We start from the raw sequence: 25,081 nt of genomic DNA, 5'->3' as shown, positions 1-25,081 counted from the left end.
TTTGCAACTAAAATTTAGAATGCCACTCTCTTATATGACTGAAATTCTATTCATTCTTCAGCATCCTGCTCTAGTTTACTGGGGAGAACTAGAGAACTTTGCTCAAAACTTTCACATATTTTCTGAAATGTAGTCATATGTGTTTCTAGCTCTTGGATGGTTAAAGTAGAATCCTTCCCAAATCATCCTTATTTAAATAACATAGATGTGAGGATACAATATTCAGATTCAGGCTGATATAGACACAATGTTTTACATAGATTTTATGCCTGAAAATTTGTCTGATATTTCCTGGAGAAAATTGCAGCTTTAGAAAATGGGTTTTCCTAGAAAGAAAATTATCTTGCTCAAGATTTCACCACCTGCCTCATGACGGCTAAGTTACAGACAACATATTTTTCTTAAAGATAGTATTATTAGAATCTGCTTTAGAAAACGAACATTTTTTGCATGTTAAGTGGAATAGATTTTCATTGATATAGTTTTGTGAAACAGGGATATTTCTGCACTATATGATTTTTTTCTAGACAGAAAGAAAAAAAAAAAAAGTCTGCCTGGCTTACACCAGATTGTTTACGTTCTTGAGCGACAAAGTAAAATGACATCTGGCAAGAATTTCAGAAAACCGGTCTGATCCTGTGCCTCAGAAACGTGTGATTTATGTGGGGAAATGAAGAGTGAGGGGTCTGTGTGAGGTACGAGCTTTCAGATGAGATATAAATTCAAAGACCAGACTGCTTGCATTCATTAAAGAGCTCATCGTGCTTTTCACAAGAGAGAAATTGTTTCTCCAAAGTGTACTGTAAGTCCCTTTCATCAAACACTGTATCTTAATTATCAAATTACTGGAAGATGATCTAATTACCATCTGTTAATGTGCATGCCCTCCCACACTGACACAGTAGACACCATTTTCTGTTATAGGTTATTGCTAAGTGTTGTTAAACAGTCACCATGTTGCATTCCTATAAATACATAGTTTCCAAAATGTGTAAATTCTATTGGCATTCCATGAGAGAGAAAACTCTTAAATAAGTCTAAGTTATTGGACTCTATTACTCTGATAGGAATAAAGCAGCAAAATGTTTGGCAGTGGGCCAACAATCTCCCACAACTAAAATATGGATAATGAGAACATCCACAGGTGCATTCAATCGAATAAAAAAACCCCCCAAAACTAAAAGCTTTCTACAACCCTTACACTCCAGCATGAGTCAATCGCTAGTTGATGGGGTTAGGAAGATAATTTTTTCAGAGGTATATCTCATTTCACAATTGTCCCACAGTTGTTAAGAACTAGACTGCTTACATTTTCCCTGTCATTAGTTTTCCAGGTTTATACTACCTTCCCTGTCTCCACTATAAAATTTTCTTTGCTTCTTATGCAAATATTAATATGTGAACGGCACAGAGCTGCCCAGGGAAGGTGCAAAGTGTAACTGAGACAAAGGCAATCTGTTATTTTTAAGAATATTATTCTGATGGGAAAAAAAGAAACAAAATATTTGTCAGTAGGCCAAAAATTTTTCTGTGATTCAAATATGGCTTAAGAGAACAAATGACTTATAAGGCCATTGAAAAGATTCCTTCAAGCATCTGAATGCTGAGCATGGTGTTGAACCCACATGCTTGGCAAAACAGCTTTCACTGTGGTCTGCTTTATACTTATGTATACTTACGTATTTTGGACGAAAGGGCTTCAAAATCCTTAATGTTCTGTTCCTGCATCTGTGAAAGTCAATAATAAATTTTCGTTGGCTTCAGTTGCATAGAAACAGGCTTTGACTGATTAAATCTTGTAACTTCCCATCAAAATATAGGCAGGTCTCAGTCAGGAAGGCTGTTTTTCACAGTGGGACAAGATTGTACAGCAACATGTCAAGCAAGGAGAGTGGGGACAGAGATGTAAGCAAACCCAGGGATTCTTAGCTCTTTCTCTCAGCTCTAAGCATTAGGCTGCACAGTCGGGGTTTTTTTGTAGACTCAAAGCATTTCAAAACTGTCTCACGCACCGGGCTGCTTAGGCTGAGACTGTGCTATGTTCCAGGTAACACCTGGCTTCATTGCAGCACATTTATTTTTGCTGTGTGAAAGAGTTAAATTTGTTTACTCAACGGGCAGATTTACTAAAAAAATACATTAGACATGGCTTTCACTTCTAATCAATGACATGACAGCTTCTTAAGCAGACTCCTGTTCACCCATTTGCCTTTCTGTTTGAAGGAACTTGCCAATCACTATTAAGGTTTCTTAATGAGTTTAGCTTCAAAAGTCAGCTACTGTGCTGCAGATGCCCATCCATCAATTTGCTCCTGCACTTTCCATCAGGAACTTTGACTGTATGATTATTTATCTGTTAGGGGAGTAAAACTGTCTCAACTTCCCATATATTCTGATGGGCTTTTAAGAGAACATAATGATGTAGAATTATAGAGCGTGAAAGCCCTCTTCCTTCATTATTTGATAAGCAGACCCTAAATTGATGTTATATATTCTTTCTTGATTATAGATCTCAAACATGTCCTTTCTGTTATACCCATCTATGCACATTGTTTTGACATATGTTAATAAAACCCTACCATAGAGACAGAGGCCTTATTCAGAAAACTAAATTATTTCAGCGACTGAAGACAAAGTAAGATTATAACCTGTGTTTAACACTGGAGAATCTGTAGGTTGAACTGACTTATGTAATGAATGTGAAAAAATATGAAAAATGTCAGCAAAATTTCAACTGGAATGAGCGTTTAAGTAGACACCAGGGTATTCACTACTCGGCCAAGGTTTTTCTTCTGTGTGGTTCTTTCCCTGTCTTTAAAGCATTTATAACATCTGTCCTGTGTGGATTCCCTGGTGTTAAACGAGGACTACAGTCTTCACCTCTCAAATGACACTAATAGGGTTTATTTAAGCTACTTCACTAATGATTTTTATGAAACTTGGCAAAATCTAATTCTTTGGTAAATCTACTTCTCCGACAACTTTATTGAAATAGAACAGTGGGGGGGGGGGGGGGGGGGGGGGGGGGAAATAGACCAAAGTTGTACAGTGTCCTTATAAAAAATAAATTAAAATGATAGACAGAACTTTGCTGTTTTTATTTGCATTCTCAATGGCTAATTTGTAAAGATGTGGAAATAGCCAATTAATTTCTGTAGACCCCAGTTAAGTATATCATACATATGATTCTGGTCTAAATGCAGTTCAGACTTTGGTAGACCTGTCACTGTGCATCCAAAACACAGATCTCCTTCCCATGAGGAATATATAAGCTGAAAGGAGGATGCAGTTGTGCTGTGTAATTATGGTATCGTGCAGACATGACCCTAGAGTGAGGTAATTCATCATCACTTAAAAGATGGACTCTACTTCTCAACACCCAAATGCATGTACAAAGGGTGGGGAAAAGGGCATCAACAAATATCAGAAACACAAAAATCTCCTCACTAAGGAGACATGGAGCCTATTCAACACCAGAAAAGGAAAAAAAAATATATAAAATAATGAAATCAGATGATAGATAATCCTCCCTGCTTTTTTTCTCATGAATAAAAACAAATGGAAGCTAGTGAAAATTATTATGCAAATAGATGGGAAGAAATGCTTTTTAAGATGAATAATAATTGTTGGTACCATTAAACGTGATTGAGATGAAGCTTAAATGAGGATTCAGAAATGGGTTAGACATTTATATGAGTAATAAACATACAGTCTGAAGTTAGAGTATCTGGGGTTTATTAAGTTCTTGTAATTCAATGTCATGCATCTACCCCATATGCTAAAATTAAACCTAGATCTATATCGTACCATATACAGTAACAAAACAACACTCAACCGTCACTTAGAATCCTTCACTTAATGGACCTTAGAAGACCTAAAAAGAATCATAAATGTTAAACCTACAGAAAAAAATCGTTACAGGCACAATTTGGGACAACCAACCTGTAACAGTGTCAAAGCCAAGTAAAAATTTCCGCAATTACTTCATGTCCATGAATGCAGTGTCAAAGTTAGAGGTCTGTTTCATGTCCTGAATAGACTAAAGTTTGAAGAGAATAAAGTCACACTACATATAACCACACAGCTTCTACTTAGAATACTCTCCTAGAGAAATGATTTGGTTAGTAATTAACCATATTTTGCTATAAAATGTAAAGTTTGTGGTGTAAGACATTACTTCTGGTGCCCCTGCCTCCCCATTAAAATGGTGGCATTTGTTGAAGGAGACAATCTCAAGGCTGTCAAATTCTTTCACTGCAGTTCTCAGGCCCAATGCAGCACTTCTACTTGCACATCTTGTCAACAAGATATTAAACCTGAAAAAAAATGTATCTTGGAACCTATTTGTGAAGGATGGGAAAGCAGGGGAAGAAGAGGCAGGGGGAGAGAGACAGCATATGTGTGTGTGTCCACTCAAGCCATGGGGTAAGCCACCTGGAAAGCGTGAGGAGCTACTTGCAGGTTACAAGGGATACAATTTTTCTGGAAAAAAAAAAAAAAAAAAAAAAAAAAAAGAAAGAAAGAAAGAGGGGAGAATAAAGATAAAGAAACTAAGCAGTTGGTCCCAAATTCATTTTTGGACCAGGTAGAGTTTTTCTTTGTGTTACTACAATTGTCTGCAGGCTTAGAGAGAAGGACATGTGCAAAGATCTGCTTTTTCCTGGCTCAGGGAATTAGTTACCATTTATAATCAGAGATGACAAACCAGACTATATGGACCCCATGACTCATTTGTCATTGCAGCTCCTATGTGCAAATAATATTTGAGATGCTTCTAAAATTGCCAGCTGAATTAATTTTCCCCCAAATCAAAACCATCCAGAGGGAATGAATCCAACTGGCATTTACCTACACACACCTCTGCACCCTGACCAGCACCAGGAATGTGTTGCTGCCTCGCAATGGCAATGTTGTAATTATTGGCAATTTCACTCTACGTGTAAGTACTGTGGTTGGGAATCAATTAAAATGCTATGTTAGAGACAACAGAATGTTTACTTGGAATAATTTTTCAATTTACTAAATAGTATAACTAATGAAAGAAATTGCCTCTACCAGCTTTCACAGTAGTTTAAAACTTATTGAGCACAACCAGACAAGTGTTTAGCTATCTGGAGGAGAAATCTTGAGCAATGGGCTGGAAAAGTAAGGTCTTTTAAATATGCCTGTTTTTAAGATTTAGTTTCAGTCTCTTCTTCCCTCCCTCCCTGTCAAGTAATTAAAGTTCTTGACTTGTTTCAAAATGGCTCAGATTAAATTTCATTTTGTTAAGCACCTCAATTTTTCAGCTAGGGAAAAAAAAGACCATTAGGAATTTGCATTATCCATTACAGCCTCCTTCATGATCTGAAATTTATATGGGAAATGCTAATTGGACGTTCATCATCATAAAGATAATGATTTCTGTAGTCTTTGCAGTGATAATTAAGATGAAAGATGAAAATGATGCAATGTGAACATTGTATTCTTTGTTTGCTCTGAATGGAAAATTAATTCTGTCCTTGTCTTCAGGGTAGGGGTGCCAGGCAGGGATAGAGGGGGACATGTACAAGAAATTGTTTTGTCTAAGACATCTGAATTTGCTTAGGGGAGAGATGGTCCTGCTGATTTTATTCTGTACCCAAAGAGGGCTGATATTGTGTGAAACCTCCCCCTACTATTGGGTGAGATCCTGAAGACAGATGTGGCTAATGAAATTTTGTTCATTATGCGTCAGTGCACTGTGGGTAGTAGTTTCCCCGTTATTGCTTTCTAAACAATGCGTGTTCCCCGTTCCCTAAGGGAAAGAAACGACTTCGGTGGTGTGGAGTTGTAAGTGCGTGCAGGGACGGAGGCAGACTGCGTGAGTTAACTGGTCAGAAGAGTCATTGACATATCTACGTGCATCTGCTCTTGAGATTAAACCCAAACCAAAGCTTTATGAAATAGGGTTTTACACAAAAATCTTTCTCTCACATTTGTTCTACTCTTCTGTATTCTCCAAAAGAGACTTGGTGACTCTGTAGGCCAGTAGGTAGAGCAACAAAAGCAGTAACACTGAATCCAAGATTGAGATAGTTTATGCTCTTATTTTTTCTGAAAGTGGAATGAACTTGAACGGCTAGCCTAAAGTCTTTGCTGAACCCACACAGGACCCAAGAAAATCAAACATCTCTGCTTACTGGTCCAGAGTAGCAGTGTGACTAACGACAGGCATCCCTTACCAGGGACTTGCCTGACACAAATTTGTCACATGAGCTTTTCTTTTTTAAAATACTAACGTTGCAAATAGCAACAGTTATTAACGACTATATAAGTTTTTGTCATTATTTTAAGATGGTTAAAACAAGGATCTAAATTAAGTAGCCTCAGTAAATTTCTGTGAAACTCATGAGTCTCCAATACCATTTCATCAAAAGCTGACATCTCGTTTATTATAGTATGACTTCAAAATAAACTTCCTATTTTTCCTCAATTAAAAGGTTTTAGACATTCCTTTATTTCAACTACTTTGTTCTTATTTTAGCAAGAACAAACCAAAATTATAGCAGCTACCTTCACGTCCAAATGTGGAGAATGAGTGAAGGGATCATTTCAGGAATCCTGTCATTACATGGACTGCATTAGAAAAAAAAAAAAAAAAAAATGCTTAATTTCAATTACAAGGTCAAGTTGTTAATAGGAGTTGTGTAAAAACACTGCAAGCACAAAACCCGACCAAGTTAGATGAAGGATATACTTCATCTAGTTTTGACTACAAAGGATCATTTCCCAGGTTGTTGGCTAAAGTAAAGTGTGGTATAGTACAGAGCACTCTGTGTTCAAAGATGCAATGAATAAATAACAAACGGTAGAAGAATGGACAAAAAAGGCAGCAGGAATATGATCAGACTGTTAGAGGCCCATGATGTGCTCAATGTAAGTGAGCAGGAACGAAGAGAATTCTGCTATAAATTAAAATAATATCTGCAGAACATGCATTTGGTTGGGTCAGCCTTTCTATGGTAAGCCTCTAAATTAAAAAAGTTGCATAGATCGCCTCTAATAATGAAGCCATGAGCACAAATACCGGCACAGATTGATGGGGAAGGAGCAGTGAGGTTATAAGGGCTTTGATTCCCATTAGCACCTGCTGATGTGGTAAACAATCCCATATAGTGATCTGTGGTCACGGCCACTCGCCTGCATTTGTACCTGAGATGTGCAGAGCGAAAAGGGATTCCTTCTCCTGGCAGTCATGAGGCAAATAAGCAAGCTTTGTGGGGTCAAAGCAGAGAGTTCTCTTGCTGAGGTCCTCAGTGGCAAAACTGTTTGTTTACACAGTGCTAAGCTGACCCAATGGCATCCTGAGGCCATTCAGGACACTGAATTTAGTAACACTTCGGAAAACTGGGAAACAAAGAGTTACATGTTTTCGCTCAATCTGCTAAATGTCATAAATCCAGCTGTAAGGTATCTGTCCAGGCAGCTTTAATTTCCTTCCTTGGAGCAGGCAGTGACAGTCAGGAGGAATTATCTCTTCTCGTTGTACCAGGTATAGGTGTACTCCTCATCGCAGTGAATGGCTGGAGCCTCCTGGGCAGGCTGGGCTTTATTACGGGGAGTCCTGGACCTCTGATAGGGGGGGTGTGAGCTCCTGCTGAGACTCATTTCTGTGACCAAAGGGAAAAAAATGCATGTACTTTGATTTCAGTTCTATATCAATACTGGGGCATAGAGATCTCCTTGCTGCAAGAACTGTCAGCAGCTACCCTGGCTTTTAATGATGATCAAGAGGGTCATGTCAGCTGACATCATATACATATATGTGAAAGGTTGTAAAAAGAGATGAAAGGGCTGTAGCATTTGACAGGTGTGATTTCTTTTCTGTTCTTGAGCGTAAGGCTGGTAGAGATGATTGCTGTTCTGTAAGTTGAAGGCCAGAGTGCAAGCCAGCACAGTATGCATGAATTGCTGAATGGGAAGAAGGTTGAGTCAAAGTGGTATGGACATTTAACTTTTCCCTTTCTGTTTTTCAGAAATCTGCATTTTACTTAGCTTTTGGGGAGACTGCAGGTCAGCTTCAGTTTTTGTCTTTTTTCAGGTCTCTTTCCTCAATGTAAAATGTTATTTTTAGGAATTCTTTGTTTGGTATTTTCTGATTCTCAGTGGTTTGATGCAGTTACTCTCAGTACTTGCTCAGAGCTTCTTTAACATATATGCAGAAAAGACAGAATGTAACCCTATCAACCCATCCCATCTATCCCTAAATGGCAAGGAATAATGGCTTCTAGGGTCCTCCATGGGCTTCTGCTCCTGCAGAGAGGGGTCTCGTGAGCAGTGGAGAGCAGTCAAAGGTACTCAGAACCACCCAGAGGAGCCACAAATTAGTTCAGGCTGGTGGGCACTGCACAGTGTTGGGCTGAGAGCACTGTGCCTCTAGGAAGGTGGCACTCTGGAACTAGGTGACCAAGGCTGGGCCCATCAGGTGCCCCCCCAAATCGGTTGGTCCTGTTGTCACTGAGGGCTCATGCGAGCCAGCGCTGGGAAGAGCTGGAGTCACAATGTCTGGTCTGACAGGGGTTGCTGTAGGTGGTGGCTGCCCACTGCAGGAGGTTGAATAATGTTTGGCAAATAGAGACCTGTTATTCACTTGTAGTTTTGGAGAGTGAGATCTATGGATACCGATACTGTTCATTATGTCATAAAAACCTTTTATGCATGCCCATGAACATGAATTGCAAGACAAACAATTATGTGTACAGAAAGAGGTACGACTGAATTTGGCTAAAAACATGTTGTGTATACATTGGCAGACAGAAGGAGACTGTACCTTTTACCCTTCTGAATGGAAAAATCTCAGAAGAGGCAATCCAGTTAGCACTCCAACTTGTTTTAGTAGTTACTGTATTTAAGCCATTTCAGTAGCATCCTACAGGTTTATGAGGCCATAATCTGGTTCCCAAAAGAAAGAACTGTGAGGACAAGTAAGCCAATGAAATGGGAGCACTATTCCTGGTGTGAAAAACTTCACATGGGGCTGTGCAAATAATTGACTTCTTGGTTTGCTTGCTAAACCCGGGGGGGGGGGGGGGGGGAAAGCAGGCAAACAGCAGTGGGAAAAGAAAACCAATTCACTTGCTTGTTGATCCAATTGGATCAACACAGAGTGAGGGAACAAGGGAATATGATTTCTTAGGTGAGTGTCCTCAAATGAGGTAAAAAAAAAAAAAATTCCTTCTTTTGGAGGTATTCCACACTCTAAAAAAAAATTGGACTAGATACTGAGTCAAGGGTACAGCATGAATGGTTAGGGTGTTCACCTCAGATGTGAGCCATCTGAGCAGATGTGTCTCTGCTGATGGGCGTTCCATTATCTAAAGCACAAGAGAACAACTTCAGAAAAACAAATGCTTCTGAGTCTCAATCCACTGGTTAGAATGAAGACACTGCCAGCTTCTGAGATTTGCAAAGCTGGCACTGAAATTGTTTCCGTGTTGATGACCTCTGTGTGGGGCTTTATTTAGTGAAAGTGGGGTTTTGCTGAAAAAATGTTTCCATCACATTTCATGTACATGGTAGTAAATAATAGAGTAGAAAACTGCAGATAATTAATTTTCCTCCTGAAGTTATGCATTTCCTAGATTATAGTCCTGTATTTAGAGGGAACTTGAAATTGAGGTCACCAGAGGTACATTTTTCAGAAAGTCCTTAGGTGCTTCGAATGTTTTACTTCAGAGATCTCATCTGAAAATACACTGATTTGGCCGTAATAAGATGCCTGCTTCGAACCCTTGAAATGAGACTTATAAAATCCTGCATCAACCTGAACTTTCTTTTTCAGCTTGATAAGGCTCAAAGTTAAATTATCTTGAATTCAATCTCAACCAGGACTCCATCCTGATGTATTACAAATCTTGAAAAGGTTCTAAAAATTTTCCTCCTTTCTTTTTTCCTGGTCAAACTCTGCATCTGTTCCTGGGCCCCCAGTGCAGAGTGTCCAGGCAGAAGGGACAAGTCGCAGACATTTTGCAAACTCTTTCTTCCAGAAGGCTTCTTGACCCATTGCGATAAAGCTTAAATGAATAAAATTATTCAGACAGACTACAAGTAAGAACTCAGATCTAAATCTTGATTTTCATGGTTTTTGAAACACTGCGTTGAATAATTGTTTTTCTGGTTGTTTTATGGTTTATGGAAGACATGGTAATCAACCACAGTTTTTACAGATGTTCAGATTATCTTGCATTTAATAAGGGGATTCCAGTTTTTTGCACATAACAGTTAGAAGGATTCTTAATTCTGTTTAAAACAGGGTACAAAAGTTTAAAGTTGATAGTTAATTGAAAGATATATATAAAATGAATTTCCCATGAGAAGGAAAAGCCTGAATAATGTTCTTTTCTGTGAATGGCTCCTCCCTCTGTCTGTCTGTCATTCACATGCCGTATTCATGTAAAGTCCTAAAGCAGTCACCCTGGAAATAAGTAATTTTCCAAGCCAGTGGTGCACAGAGGGGTTCATAGGTAATGTTTACAGGCTTCTCTGGGATACCGAGTTCGTCTCCTTTACACTGGTTGTCTCATTCTTTCCTTTTCCTCTCCCTCTGCTCCACATAGCAATGCAAACACTCTGTGCAAAGGGATGGTCCTTGCCGAGGGAGTGTTTCTGGAACCCAGACATAAAAAGGAGGTCTCAAGAAAATTCCATTGTCGTATGTTTGACTTTTCAGTCAAGCAGTAGAGATCCAGAGAATAAGATGCAGTTTCAAAGCCTCTGCCTGTGTCATCTCAGACTTTGATTTCCTCAGTTCTACCAGATTTAGCAATTTTAGATCTGGTCTGCACTGGAATGGAAAATTTCGAATTTCATGATCAGGCACATCAGGGAAGGAGTCTTCTTACACCAATACAAACCCACCCATGCACACGCACAAAGTAGCTGCTTTTTAATCTGCATAACTGCAATTTTGGGATTTTGCACTGGTCAATTCCTATTGATAAACTAATTTTCTGCTATTATGAAGCTGTGTATATTGATCTTGAAATAACCAACAAATCTAAGAGTATTTATTTGAGACCCAAGAATGTGAGAAGTCTGGTTTGCAGATAACAACAAGTAATTTATCCTGCTAAGTGTCTTCTTAAAGGTAATCTATAATGTAGCTGGGATGAAGAATTACATCATTTTGTAAGGATTCCTCTGAACTGGTATGATTCATTGGTGCTGCTTTTCTGGGTGGTATGGCACAGCACTCTGCAGGTCTTAGGATGGAGCTTACAAAAGGTTTGTTCCCAGCCTACAGCTGACACACACCACTTTATCAAATTCAGTATTGCCTTTTTTTTTTTTTTTTTTTTTTTTTTCCCCAGAATAACAGTTAGTTAACAAAAGAGTTGTGTATGAGGAGAAATGAACATGGATCTTTGATCTCATTGTGTTTGCTCAAATGAGAAATCTTGTGGTAGTACCTGCTGACAATCATACCACGGAAAGACGTATACATAGGTTAATTTTCACATACCTCCTTCATAGCAGGGGTTACTAGCAGCCTTTAGGAGAAAGGCAGCAGAGGAAGTGACAGTGCTTTCACATTGCTGGCTGCAAAGTAGATTGCAAGCAAACAAGTGGGGAATTTTTAAGAGATTGAATGATACCGTGGAATAAGATATGATATAAAAACCTTAACATGTGTCAGGATCTTTTCACAATATTACTGTAAAGACAGTTTCTCTTTTGGGAAAACCCACAACCTTGGAAGCACTTGTAACAGCATCAAGGACATTTTTTTCTTAAACAGTACTGTCTTGCAGTTCATCAGATCTTGTAAGATAACCATGTTCAGGCATTCAATATTTGACTGAGGAGATCCAGAAAGAACATTTAGGGCTGAATGGATGTTAGAAATCTGTAGGTGGCATTTTCCTTCTAACAAAGAACCAGCTGTGCCGTAGAAAAGAGGTAGCAAGGTCTACAAGTGTGCTGATTACAGGTACTGTGCTCGATTTGTGGGGGGCTACTTGTACCATGCAAAAATTTCACTTCAGGTAATTCATTCGAGTCTATTCAGCTTTCTTTGGTGTTTTCAGTATTCTTCTTTGCTTCCTTTGTGTTCCTAAGGCCATCCTCCAGTAGTGGGTTTGCCGTGGTGAACAAAATAATCTTGAATTTGTGCATCGTTATATATTATATTAAGTTTGTGAACACAGCCTAGGCACTGTGTAGACAGTGGCAGTGTGAACCTAGCTTTGAAATAACTGAACCAGTTTAAATGGTGAGTTAAAGGAGACTCTCCAGCTAATAAGAAAGGTGACAAAAGTCTTGCATTGTTCTGATATTGTTCATGAAAGGGCATTGCTCTCCTGTGGTTACAGGTACACACACATTATATACACTGGTATATACATGCATAAACGGATGCAAATGCAAGACAATTATCATATAATTATAAGAAGCTTTGGGAACCTGTTTGATTCATGTAGAAACTGTTTCCACTGTTTGATTCATAATGAATTAGCTGAACTATCTCCTGGGGACGAATAACAAAATTCATGTTTCAGGGATCAGTGCTCCACGGAACTAAGAAATTATTTTGAAAGAGTCTGAATGAAGAGTAGATGACTGGAAAGTGGAAATCCAGGTGGCAAAAACTACTAGTGTGTGGAGGCTGGATTCTGCTACCTGCAGCCAACGTTCTGGTGTTCAGCCCTTGTGAAAACGAGATTGTTTGCTCATAAGAAGGAAGTTTGTTTCCCATTCCCCTCTCAGTGACACTTGAGATCAGCACTTCCATCTAATTAGCTAATTGCTTTTTTCATAATAATAGAACATGCATTGGACAAAGACAGGCTTTACTGGCAAAGAAAGGCAGGAAGAATGGGCTCGTTATTAAAACTTCATATAAAAGCATTATAAAGAAGGCGTATAGTTTTATAATTTATTTATATGCTTATTTCCAAGCTAAAATATTGAAACAAACCTTTACTTGGATGTGGACTGGGAAAAAATTACTGATGTCTTTTCTTTTTGAATTTTTTTATATTTTCATAGCAAGTGGTTTTTTTCTCCTGTTTTCTTATATTGTTATTCTCAAACTCAGAAGATACTTCCTTCACCTCCTAAATAAAAAGTCTGAGCATTCCTTATAACAAAGCAACATTGCTTAGTAGGACTTTCACTTCAAATACTGTGATTTCTGCCGAGACTCATTCTGTTCAGCTTTGTTAAACATAACCACCACAGTGACCCTGTGACTGGAAACCATGTCCTAAGGCAGGGAGCTGGCTTTGATGCCTTCAAGATGCTCTGGCCCAGTCATCCTTGGGAGTACAATCCCCTGTGTAATTAGGCTGCATTTTAACCTGGGTGACCTAGAAATCAGGACTGATGGAAACACATCTACTCCCATTTCTCCATGTCTAAACAAGTGATGTCTACTGGAGTTCCAACCAAACAAAGTTAGTCCTCAATACAGGGAGGATAATGTCAGTGGCTGCAAATTATTTACACTGGAAATTGCTGTCCTTTTTGGGCAGTATGTTCTCTTTCATTGAGCAGACAGCAGAATTCACCATGGTTCAGAAACCCAAAACGTGATCTATGCCTCTCCTGAAGCCATTGGAACTAACTGCAAGGTAAGATATTTGTCAGGCTTTGAGTGTCTGAATCTGGCACTTTGACATAAATGATATTCCTGTGGCTGAGGTAACATTCAGAATACATTCCTAAAGTAACAAGCCAACTTCCAGGCTCAGCTTTGGCAGAATATATCATACTATTCCACTTTCATACTCATATTAGCTATCATTCCCTTTAGATCTGCAAATTGCTTATATGGCCTTCATCACTTTATCATTTCAGTACTATAAAATATAATATGCATAATTTTAATGACTAACTTCTTGGCTAGAGAATCCATGGAAATTCTAGATAGAGTGAGATTAATAGTTCTTACAGGCTGAATGGCTCAAGTGGCTCTAAACAGGATATAGAGCCGGCTGCTGATTCAAATCCAGCCTGGATGAGCGGTTTCCAAAGTCCTTCCTTTGACAAGTAAGGAACAGGATTAGCTGCTGTGAAAGCGACAGGGATGAAAAGTCAAAAAAGTTACTGGGAGTTGGCATGAAGGAGCTGTGCTTTAGCAAAAGAGGCTGCAGGGAGTTTCAGAAGAAACTCGGAATTACGGTGCATATGGCAGAATCACTGGTGACCTTTTGGGCTGGAGTAGTGAGGTGTGGTATAAGCCTCCTCTGAGACGTGCCAATAGGTCTGCGCATAGGAGAGCCAGAATGGATGTAGCAAGGGGCTCTGCAGATCAATTTGAGGTGTACCAGCAGAGTGGTGTGTGGGGAGTTAATATAAAACCCTCCCAGAGTGCTGCTGGCTCACTGCCAGCAATATTCAATCCTTGACTTTCTGCTCACAATACAGACTCAGGGTAAAATTTATGAACACATTGCTGAGAAAAGAGTCCCTGACCCCCACACAAGCCCTACGTTTCTTTTGGCATCCCAGTCTCGTTCAGTGCTTAATCCCTCCTCACACTCCACCCCTGTTTGTCTGCAGAGGCTTGTCAGTAGCTGAAAGAATATAGTTTCTAATAGTTTAAATGAAGTGGAGCATATACATTTTGGTGCTTTTGGCTTTTGTTTGAGTTTTTTTGTTGTTGTTGGGGTTTTTTTGTTTGCTTCTTTGTTTTTAGTGAGGTATCTCTTTTAGGTTAGAAAAATTTTAGGTTAAAATGCAAGGAGGTTTTTGCATGAATTGAGGAAGGATGAAATGTTTGTTGACAGAACTGTATTGTGAAATTGGGAATTGTAAGAGTTTATTTAACATCTATACTCAGATATTTTTCATGGTTGTTTGTATATTCAGTTCCATCTATCTATCTATCTATCTATCTATCTATCTATCTATCTATCTATCTATCTATATCTCCTTCGTGCTTGTCATCATGCAAATGGTGACACTGTCAATTTCCAAAACCAGAAAATATATCTTTATTTTATAAAAATTTTAAATTTTGTTATTCTGCAGATCTCAGATGACCCAACACAATGAAGCAATTTTTTTCACCTGGACCTCGAGAAAACCTCAGAGAGAATGTTATGAAATTCAATGCTGCCTTCAGGTTTGCGAGGAACTTAAAAACACTATGTAGAAGCAAGCAGCCCTATCTTCTCCAAAATCACTGAGCTCTGGGTGAGGCAGTGCTGGGAAAGGGCTTAGCTGAAGAGGCTCAGTGCTGGGGCACCTCTCGGCTTCCCTCAGGCACTTGGGACCTGTGGACGGAGACTGCCACTCAGCTGCCAGTGGGCATTGTTCACACACAGGTAGAGGGGTTTTCTTCCAAACTAGCTGTGAGGGGAGCCTGATGCATACCATACGTTACGGGAAGTGCACAGGGGTATGGAGGGAAGAGAGGCAAAGCACTGCGATGTGTCGGGGGGGGCTTGCAAAAGTTGCAAGGTGGAAAATCAGCATTACAGCTGGCTACTCCCAACTTTGATGACATATGGAGATGGAATGGAGTTGGATCCAGATGTATTTTATTTTTCTAATTTCACACTGACAATAAAAGGAACTTGAGCTTGCTGATAACCATAGCTTCTTAATGAAAATCTGCATACAGAGATGAAAAAAAGAGACGATATTCTCTGGAGCTCGTTAAATGTTTGCTCAACCAAGCAGCAGACCTTTGAGTTAGCTTGGTGTCCCAGAGATGTCATGAATATTCTTTACAGGTATCAGGTCCTTTTTCCACAGATGAGAATGTAGGACTGGAACACAAAATACTTCTTTTGAAATACTCACCCAGCTCTGATTGAGTTAGGCTGTATAAGGAAGCCTTGCTCTGCTTCCATTCTATAAGTAGTAGTCTTCAGCTTCACCCAGGACTGACAGTCTTGATTCTCCATGAATGTTACAGGAACTAAAAAAAGAATTTTTAAAGTATTTATTTATTATTTATTTATACACTTGTATATTTTTCATACTGTGAGAAAGACCTTCAAATACCAGATCAAAACATGAGACCGTGTTGGAGCGTGTTGGAGCTGAAGTAGTGAGTACACTTCAGAGAGATGACAAACTTTCTCATTTATATATTTCCTTTCATCACATAAAATGATGAATTTTTTAATATAGTTGATACGGATTTATACAAAGTTATGGGCTTTGAGCTTATTGTGACCACTCAAGAATAAGATTTTTCAGTCATAATAAGAATTTCAGGAAAGTTTTAGCTCAGTGCTGAGTAACAGTCTAAAAACCAATCTAGTTGTTAGGGCCAATTAAGAAAGATGCAGACAACAAAACACAGAGCATCATTATGCCACTACAGAAATCCATGCTACAGTTGTGTGGTGTGCAGCCCTATTCCCCTCATCTCAAAAAGGATGTAATGGAATTGGAAAAGATTCAGAAGAGGGTTGGGAATTGTCTTCACATGAGTGACTGTGTGTCCTGGGACTCTTTGAACCTGGAAAAGGTATGACTTGAGGCAGAATGTGGCAGAGGTCTATAAAATGATGTGTCAGAGATGGTGAACACAGGCCAGTTGTTTGCTGTGTCTTCCAAAAGATGGTCTAAGGGTTGTGTAAAGGACTTACAGCTGGCAGGCTCCGAACTCTCCAATGGAAGTGATTCTTCACATGGCGTAGAAGAACTCTTTCCGTAAGGTGCTGCAGATACTAAAACTTTATGCAGATGTGAAAAACAATCTTCCTTATGACTTCTGCTTTTACCCCATCTGTGACTTTGGACATTATATAAAAGACTGGGCAGTGAGCTGATAGCTCCCAGTTAGCCCGCTGGAAGATTTTTCTCTGAAGATTTACTCCTCTGGAGTAGCAAGAACTCAGTATTAAAAACCAGCATAAAACCTCCAAAGTCTGTCAGACACCATTTCCCTTTAAAATGGACTGAAAGCCACCAAAGCAAATTGCCTAATCAATGCAACTCATGTTGGTGCTAAGTTCAGGAATGTTGCTCAGACGCAATTGATCTCACATTTGTTGGTCAAGGAAGGACAGGAATGGCATGAATTCCTCGTAGTCATTGCTTCAGACACCGCTCCTTAGGCAATAAGAGCTTTACTGCTGAGTCTACTGACACTAGATGGGGTCCTTGGGAAAAAAAAAAAAACCCAAACATTTTGTTTTGTGAATGATTACAGTTGTGGAATGAATCCCTGGTGCTGTCTTAAGTAAGCTGGGGCTGACTAATGTCTGCCGCCACAAGGAAGGAACGTTTTGTAATCTATAGTCTCTCTCAGAAGATACAATTCCATCCACCATACTAAATCACAGGGAACGTTACCTCTTGTCGAAAGTCTGAGATTAAGGCAATGACAATTTCCCTTTCTTAACCCTGTTTCTTGTTTTTTGCTCATCTGTCTTTAAGCAAACAAGGAAGCAAAACCAAATAAAAATGAAGCAAAATAAAATACCTTCCTAGGATGACCTTCTCCAGACCAATCCTGTAATTCACAAGTGCCCTTATCTAGGGTATTGAATGCTGTGAAACTTTAACTTTACACAAGAAATGCGTGTTAAATTAGGATGTAATGGCTGTATTAGCCCTTTCTAAGGCAAGGCTGAAGAGACTGGAATTTTACTTTTCAGAAAACAAGAACTCTTCTTTTACCAGCTGTGTAAGAACATCTTTAGATGCACAAAGCAGTAGAGTGCTGACCAGAGCTGATCCCACCCTGGGAAGGGAGAGTGGCAGCAAGAGGCCCTGTCCTGTCCTTGCACTTGGCACGTCAGCCTGCTTCCATTGAGGGTTTCCCCCATGAAATCCCACCACCTTTCTTCAGGCATGAAGGGCTCTTTATTGCTTAGACTTTTGCAGTGCACTTACAATCAGGAGTAAATGAAACTTTCCACAGCAAATAAAATCAAATTATTTCTGTCTGAAGAGCAAACCCAATGCATTTCTTTGAGCAACCATTTTTGTTACCATGAAGTCTGCTTTCTGACTGTTTTCTTTTAATTGTGCATAGCATATGGCTATGCTGATCTGCAGTAATTCTTGCCCTTGACCACACTGTATCCCTTTTCTTTAAATTTTCCCGGATCCCATAATTACTGGTACAAGCCTTCTTGTAACAAGAACAAGAGAAACACTAGTCCAGACTTATTGCCAGCATTTTAACCATAGTACTTCCTAAAACAGATATGTCTCACTTACATGAAGCTTATTCATGTTTCATGTGTTTTTAGCAATGGAAGAGTGGTGCCAATGACAGTAATGCTGTAACAGTTTATCTAGAGAGGCACTTTCTCAGAGTACACTGCTCTTCTGCTCCCCTTTAACAGACCTACATCCTAAATCTGAAATCAGTCACACCTTGGATTTTTTTCAAAGGGACTTAATAAATCCCATTTACTCCTGGAGGCCTCTGTAATTCTCAGATTATGAATGTTTTTTCATCACTGTTGGACCTGGAGGTCTTACTGAAGCTGAAGTCACATTTTGCTGACCCTTTAAATATATATATACACACAGAACTATACGTATAGGTTTGTGGCTTACAATTATAAAGAAAACCATAATTAGAAAGAGACTGTATTTTGTTAGAATCTACTGATAGCTAGAAAAATGAAAAAGTTTGCAATAGTCCAAACCTTGTGCTTATTAGAACAGAAACAACAAACTTCAAACTGAGTGCAAGCTGGGATCAGCGACTCTAACGTAATTTAATGATGCTAATCAGTTTGAGAGTTGGAGCGAAAAGTTGACTGGTGTCCATGGAAGGGAAGATGTTAACAGAGAGGTGAGAATGTTGTTAGCCCTGTGGGGGGAGAAAGAAAAATATAATTACCACCTAAGGAGATGGGTTATGGGGAAAATTGAAGTGTGTACTATACAGCCATATATTTAAAACCACTAGCTACACAAAATATTTATAGGCAACCCAGGTGAAGGGAAACCAAGGTGCAAAGATGGGAAGTAATTCATTCTTTATCTGTATCTTTCTCTGCTATAACTTCCTGTGACAAATTGTTCCTCTCGCAGATCCTGATGCACATCAATTCTTTAGCAGGGAAAGTGTGGCCTAATGAGGTGAGGTAGCTTAACTCCAGCTGCCCTCTGAATAAATCAGCAACAGAGTTAGGGGCTGTGACCTCTCTCACCCTAGTGAATCTTCCCAACATAACTCCTCGCTCTTGCTGGGGGCTGAAGTTGGATCTCAGCTGAAGTCTGTTTTCTTCTTTCCTGTTATTATGTGTGTCTGAAAATGTCATTTTATTAGGCAGCTTTGCTTATAAGAGAGAATAAAAAGTTGAAATAAAGGTTGGAGAATAAAATCTGCATCTGAACCTTGGAGCAGCACGGAAATGAAAGCTGTCATGAAGAATGTCTGTCTTTTAAATTACTCATCCATCACTCATCTTGGACAATAAGCAAACAGCTGGGTCTGGTGTAGTAGGTTCACCCTCTGGAGGAAAATGGTCTACGCAGGGTGGGAGTTTATATTTCCCATTTATTGTCTGACTGAATGCGTAATAAAAGACAGTCCAAGTCAGAGTCAGGTCATTAGCATCTGTTAATATGGGAGGATTTCACAGCTTGACATATCCTGGCCAGAAGATGGGATGGAAAATTGGAGCTACTGCTGGAGCATGAGTAAAAAAAAAAAAAAAAAATTAAAAATGACATCTACCCTAACCTTCATTACATTATTAAAGCTCTTTCCATCTGATCTCAAATGCCATGTGGATGGGTCAATTTGCAGATTGCCGTGGACATCCTAATGTTCATGTAGGCACTTCAAGACAAGCTGTCATAAATAGTTAAGTTGCCCTGGGAGCAGCGCCAAAATGCATTTCAGTGATGGCTGCAGAGATGCCTGCTAAAAAGCAAACAGCACATTAGCAGCCCTCGGAGTTATTGTGCAAATGGGGTGTGAAATTCTGGTCCATTGCTCCGCACTATAACTTTTTGTCTCACTGATAATGATTAAGAGAAGCTTTGCTTGATTTGATGGTGGGTGGAAAGAAGGGTGTGAAAAATGAAAAAAACTCCTTTGAATGTTTCACTTGACCTTCAGGAAACTATAAGGGAGGGTCGTGTGATATAGACACAGACGAATTAACTGGCCTTGTTTGTTCTAAAACCTGGCCCTGAATTTAGAAGCCCAGGGATGCATGATATGGAATTATCATAAAATAAAATGTCCCAAGCAGTTATGAAATATTTAAAAGGCAATCTGAACCTAACTTGTTGGCTGAAATGAATGAAGGGGAGAAAATCCTACTGTAGCCCTCGGGAAGAGATGCCACGCTTAAAGCCTACAAGGCTGGAACTGATCTGTGGTTCTGCGTTAATTTACTGGAAATTATTCTTTTTGCGTTTTCAATATTATTGTTAATGATAATACTTCATACTTTCAGAGCATCTTGCATCTCAAAGTGTTTCAAATAATTAAGCCTCCTAGTCATAGAATGATTACCGCTGGTGGAGCATGAAGTGCAGTGCCTTAAAAGGTGAGTAAGTATCATCCCATTTTACCACTGAGATGGAGAGGGATGTAATGATTTGTCTAGGCTTGCATCAGTGGCAGATGCAGGGTCAGAACATAAATTTTCTGACTTGCAGATCCACTTAACTGTGCTGCCTGTCCAGAGCACTCATTTCATCTGTCTTCTGCTACCAACTGATAGGCACAGAAGTAAAGGCCCAAGGAATTGACCCAAAGATTACTGAAATTGGTGGCAATGCTTTGAAGGTTCTTTAGAGCAGCCTTAAAATTTACTCTCTAATTGAATGTGTATTTTATTTTCTGCTTGCCAAACACAAGGACCCTTGATGTTTAAACAGTGAACCCCTCCAAAATTGTAAACTACCTTTGAAAATGTAAACCTCAGTGGCAGAGCCAAACCAGAGAAAGTAGGGGTGTAGTCTTCTGCTTAAACACTAGGCTAAACTCCTCCTGGTAATTGCTTTTAGTTTCACACACTGGGTAAAAGCTATTACAGTGATCAAACACACACATTGGGCCAAGCCAGAGTTCTTCCAAAGAAGAGACTCAGGCAAAGCATTTGTGGATTTGTCACTACCCCAATTTTTACAGAAAACAGGATGAATGCCTTTGATTTGCAGTGAAAAGCTTTCATCAGTCACCATTTGTTACTGAAAAAAAAAAAAAAAAAAAAGAAATGGAAAACAAGGCTCAATCAGTAACAGAAAACTAGCAGGGAAAAGTTTGCTTATGGATCTTTTGACATCCCATATAGATTTTCAATAGTTGCTGCAAGTATTGTTAGATTTAGAGGCTAGGTTATCCACCTCTAGGGAGAGAAGGTAAGACTTTTTTCTGACCGTTTAACAGCTACGCTAAGTATCATATGAGAAATCCATGATAGGTTTAGTGGGACCTTGAGAGTATGCTATGATGAATTAACTAGATCAGTCTAATACCCAAATTAAAGACATTATCCAGGGTTCACAGAAGGCAAGGATACTACCCCAAAGTAAGTGTCACACCGTACCTAAATTCACAGAAACAAAGTAAGAGAAAGAAGGGATGGATTCTATTTTAATTCCTAAAGATGGAGCAATAAATTTCCAGCTTAAAATTCGAGCTTCTACTGTATTGGAGAGCTCTATATCTATAAATAATAAAAATATTAGTTTTCCTACTCCCTGCCAAGCATAAGTAGGGGGAAAAAAAATAAAAGAAACGAGAATATTGGGTGTGCTATGTTTTGTCTCATTCAACTTTGGGGACGAATTTAGAGGATGCCCATGTTGTGTTTCTCTGCCTTAACTGACAGTTGGGAATAGGCTGGTGGATACTTGCCTTCCATTGTATGACAGTATGTGGAGAAGCCAGTTTGAAACATGGGTGGCTTTCACTGCACACTTACACACATGTGGGAGATACCAGCACGTATCTGAATATGGAGAGGGACTGCTTGGCTTGGGCGACTGACCCTCTGGGTCTGAGAGTCAGATATAATGAAACTGTCCTGGGCTTGCTGAGCCACAGGGGCTGACCTCCTCTTTTTGTTTCAGAGGAACTTTCCTTTGTTCAAGTTAAACTGTTCCTGTTGTGTAACTAAAGGCGATAGACTGTGGAAGCATCAGCAATTTACCAGAGTCAAATCCATGTATACATACACAGAAGCTTGGAGTAAATTTTTCTCTGAAATTCATAGCATCTCGGTTATTCCCAGTATGGATTTTTTCTCATACTGGGTACATAAAGAACACCAGCTGAGACCAAAGAGCATTTGGAACAGGGAGTAACTTTGGGCAAACAATGTAGAGTTAAGGATTTGTTTGACAAATTTAGCCTCCTTCTGTATTTACAGATTATTCATGAACAGATTTTGATTTGTTCGAATTTGCCGTGCTGGTCAAACAGAATTTGCCAAATCCGAGGTTCTCTCAGCAGTGTCCTTGACCTGGTTTGGGGAATATATTTGTGCTTGAAAATATCCAGATAATATTACAAGTGAATATAGTTTAAAGCAGCATAATGAAATAAGCTGGGTTTCCAATGAGTTTTCAGTTTTGAACCTGAATAGCTGTTAAATACTTTTGTTGCTGTTCATCTGACTGGATGAACAAGGTGCCTGGAAGGGTCACAGCAGGCTGAGTACTTACCTGAAATAAGTGTTTTGACTTCGCTACCTAGATTACCTCCAGAGCTTTATGAATGTGAAATGAACACAGCTGAATCCAACTAGAATTCTAATTGTTGTGAATATCATTTCAGTTCTGAACTGACTTTCTGCTTTGCTGTGCTTTGAAACAAATTCAGTGGTTTATTTGAACATATTTTGGTCTCTTGGTTACTCAAGAGTGTCAGTCACAGATGTTGGCTGTTTTTTTCCACAAACTCACAAAATGTTTTCAAGCCAGTTGCATAAATGTGATATCAGCCTGTTCATGTGTATACCCATGATCCGTTCTTTCTATAAATGTTTTTGTGAGCATAAAAAAGCTATACAAGTAGTTCGTAAATCCCATACAATTAGTCCATAGACACCACGAAGGAGAATTCATAGGTTTTTTTCATTGTGTCCTAACAATTTTTAAGTGTCTGCCTCGTTCTGTTCAGTGCATTCATTCTATATATGCACTGCAAATCAGAAAAGAGATTCGAACTTAATATATAAACTTTTAAAACACTTGTGCTTTGTGATTAGTATAAAAAATAAACAAGTTCTATTGAATTTTATCAACTGTTGTGCAAAAGTCCCGGGGATGATATAGCTGCTACAGAACACATTCGAATCCCAGAAAGATTTTTTTCAGCTTTCTGACGTTTTGTTCCTAAAATGAATGCTGTACGTTTACCCAACATGTTGTGTTCAGTATCAGCAGGATAAGCTCTGGATAAGTACTCGGAAGGGTTCTGGCAGCTGTATATGACAGTATAAGAGGTACTTTCTATATTAGAAATTTATTGCATTGTTCTCCAGGAAAACTTTACTAATAAAGATTATTTTATTCCTTAAATTGGTCTATTTTAAAGAATTCATCATATTTACTAAAATAAAAGGTATCTTTAAAGCAATGTTATTTCACACTTTCACACACATCCCCCCAGTTGACTACAGTGTGAGAATAGCTGCCAGAGGCTCAGGATTTCAAAGATACTCTGGATGTAAGCAGGAAATGTGAAGACATATATCACTCTGGGTATTTGTACTAGATGATTTTACATGCATTTCATTATTAATACTTTTGTAAGCACTGTTTAATTAGAAAGTAAATCAGAAGTGAATTGCAAATGGTATCTTCAAATACACCCCACCAATATTTATTTAGGAGCTAATAATATTCAACAGAAACCTGAGAAATGTTTTTGTTCCGGGTGTTCAATATAATAATAACAACCAATTTTTGTTTCTACCTAATGTTTATAAATGCATTAGCACAGTCGTTTTGGTAGCTTGCTATAGCTTTTTTTTTTTTTTTTACTGTTCAAAACAAAAATGTACAGGAGAGTCCCTGATGGGGGGAAATCTCAGATAATAAACAAGAGCTGGAACTGCCTTGTGTTATACTTTGGATGGATTATTCACTTTACAGCTGGACAGACAATAGCCAAAAGTTTCCATTTTAAACACCATTATACATCATATAATGACTATTATATATCCTAAAACAGTTACTAGGTTGACGAATATTATTGTGGTCTGGAAATCTCAAGATACTTAAGAAAAATGCACTGGGCAGCAACATACCTCCTAAGCGTACTCCTTAACATACAGATAGCCTGAACCACTCATAATGTTTATGGGTGGATTGCTACAAGGTGAGGAGAAAACAGGAAGAACAGAACAGGGTCTTATCTTGGTTTTGGGACACAGACATGTTGAGGAAAATGTTAGACGTGCATGGTCCTGTATTTTTTAAGAGCTGAAAACATTATGAATAGCCCAGGTAAGAGCACAGATCTTTCTGTAGTCTTGAGTTTTACTTCTGAACATGTTTCATTGAATATAAATCTTTCCAGCACTCAGTTTGTTGTTTTGTTTTTTTGTTTTGTTTTGTTTTTTTTTTTTTTTTCTATAAATGCTAGCAACTAAACAAGTCTGTAAAGAAGAAAAAAACTTTAAAATAAAACACACCTCAAAATGATTCTGACATTAAATGAAACATCAAATTGGACTTCTCCATCATCACTAACCATTATTCTTCTGACAATGATACCGCAAAATTGGAATTCCCACCATCTTGCATTTTCCTGTTAAACTAGGAGGGCTGCTGGTCTCTTCCTGATCTCTGATCAAAGATGTGGAAGGCTCTTTGTCCTGTTTCAAAGGAAGCTGCCTTATAGAGGTGTGGAAGGAAAGCTCAGACTGTAGTCAGGTGATAGGCTGTATCTTCCGCACAGTAGTTCAATCTAACAACTCTCAACTCAACATAGTTGGTATGTCTCAAGTCTTACCTTTCACCTCTCCAAGATCTGTGACTGACATGTTCTCTTCTCTTGAATGGAAGATCTGGTCTGAGAGGAAAGTCAGGCATGGCTGCTGTCCCTGTGAGGTGACCCATCAAGGTGAGGTGGGCGCACCAGTAACATGCCTGAGATTAGGGAAGTCCCTTCTGGCCTCTCAGGTCACAGTGTTGCCTCTGACCATCCCATGAACAGTATATG

This window comes from Athene noctua, chromosome 6, assembly GCF_965140245.1.
Source record: "Athene noctua chromosome 6, bAthNoc1.hap1.1, whole genome shotgun sequence".
Classification (NCBI taxonomy): Eukaryota; Metazoa; Chordata; class Aves; order Strigiformes; family Strigidae; genus Athene; species Athene noctua.
This window is presented reverse-complemented; position numbering follows the sequence as displayed.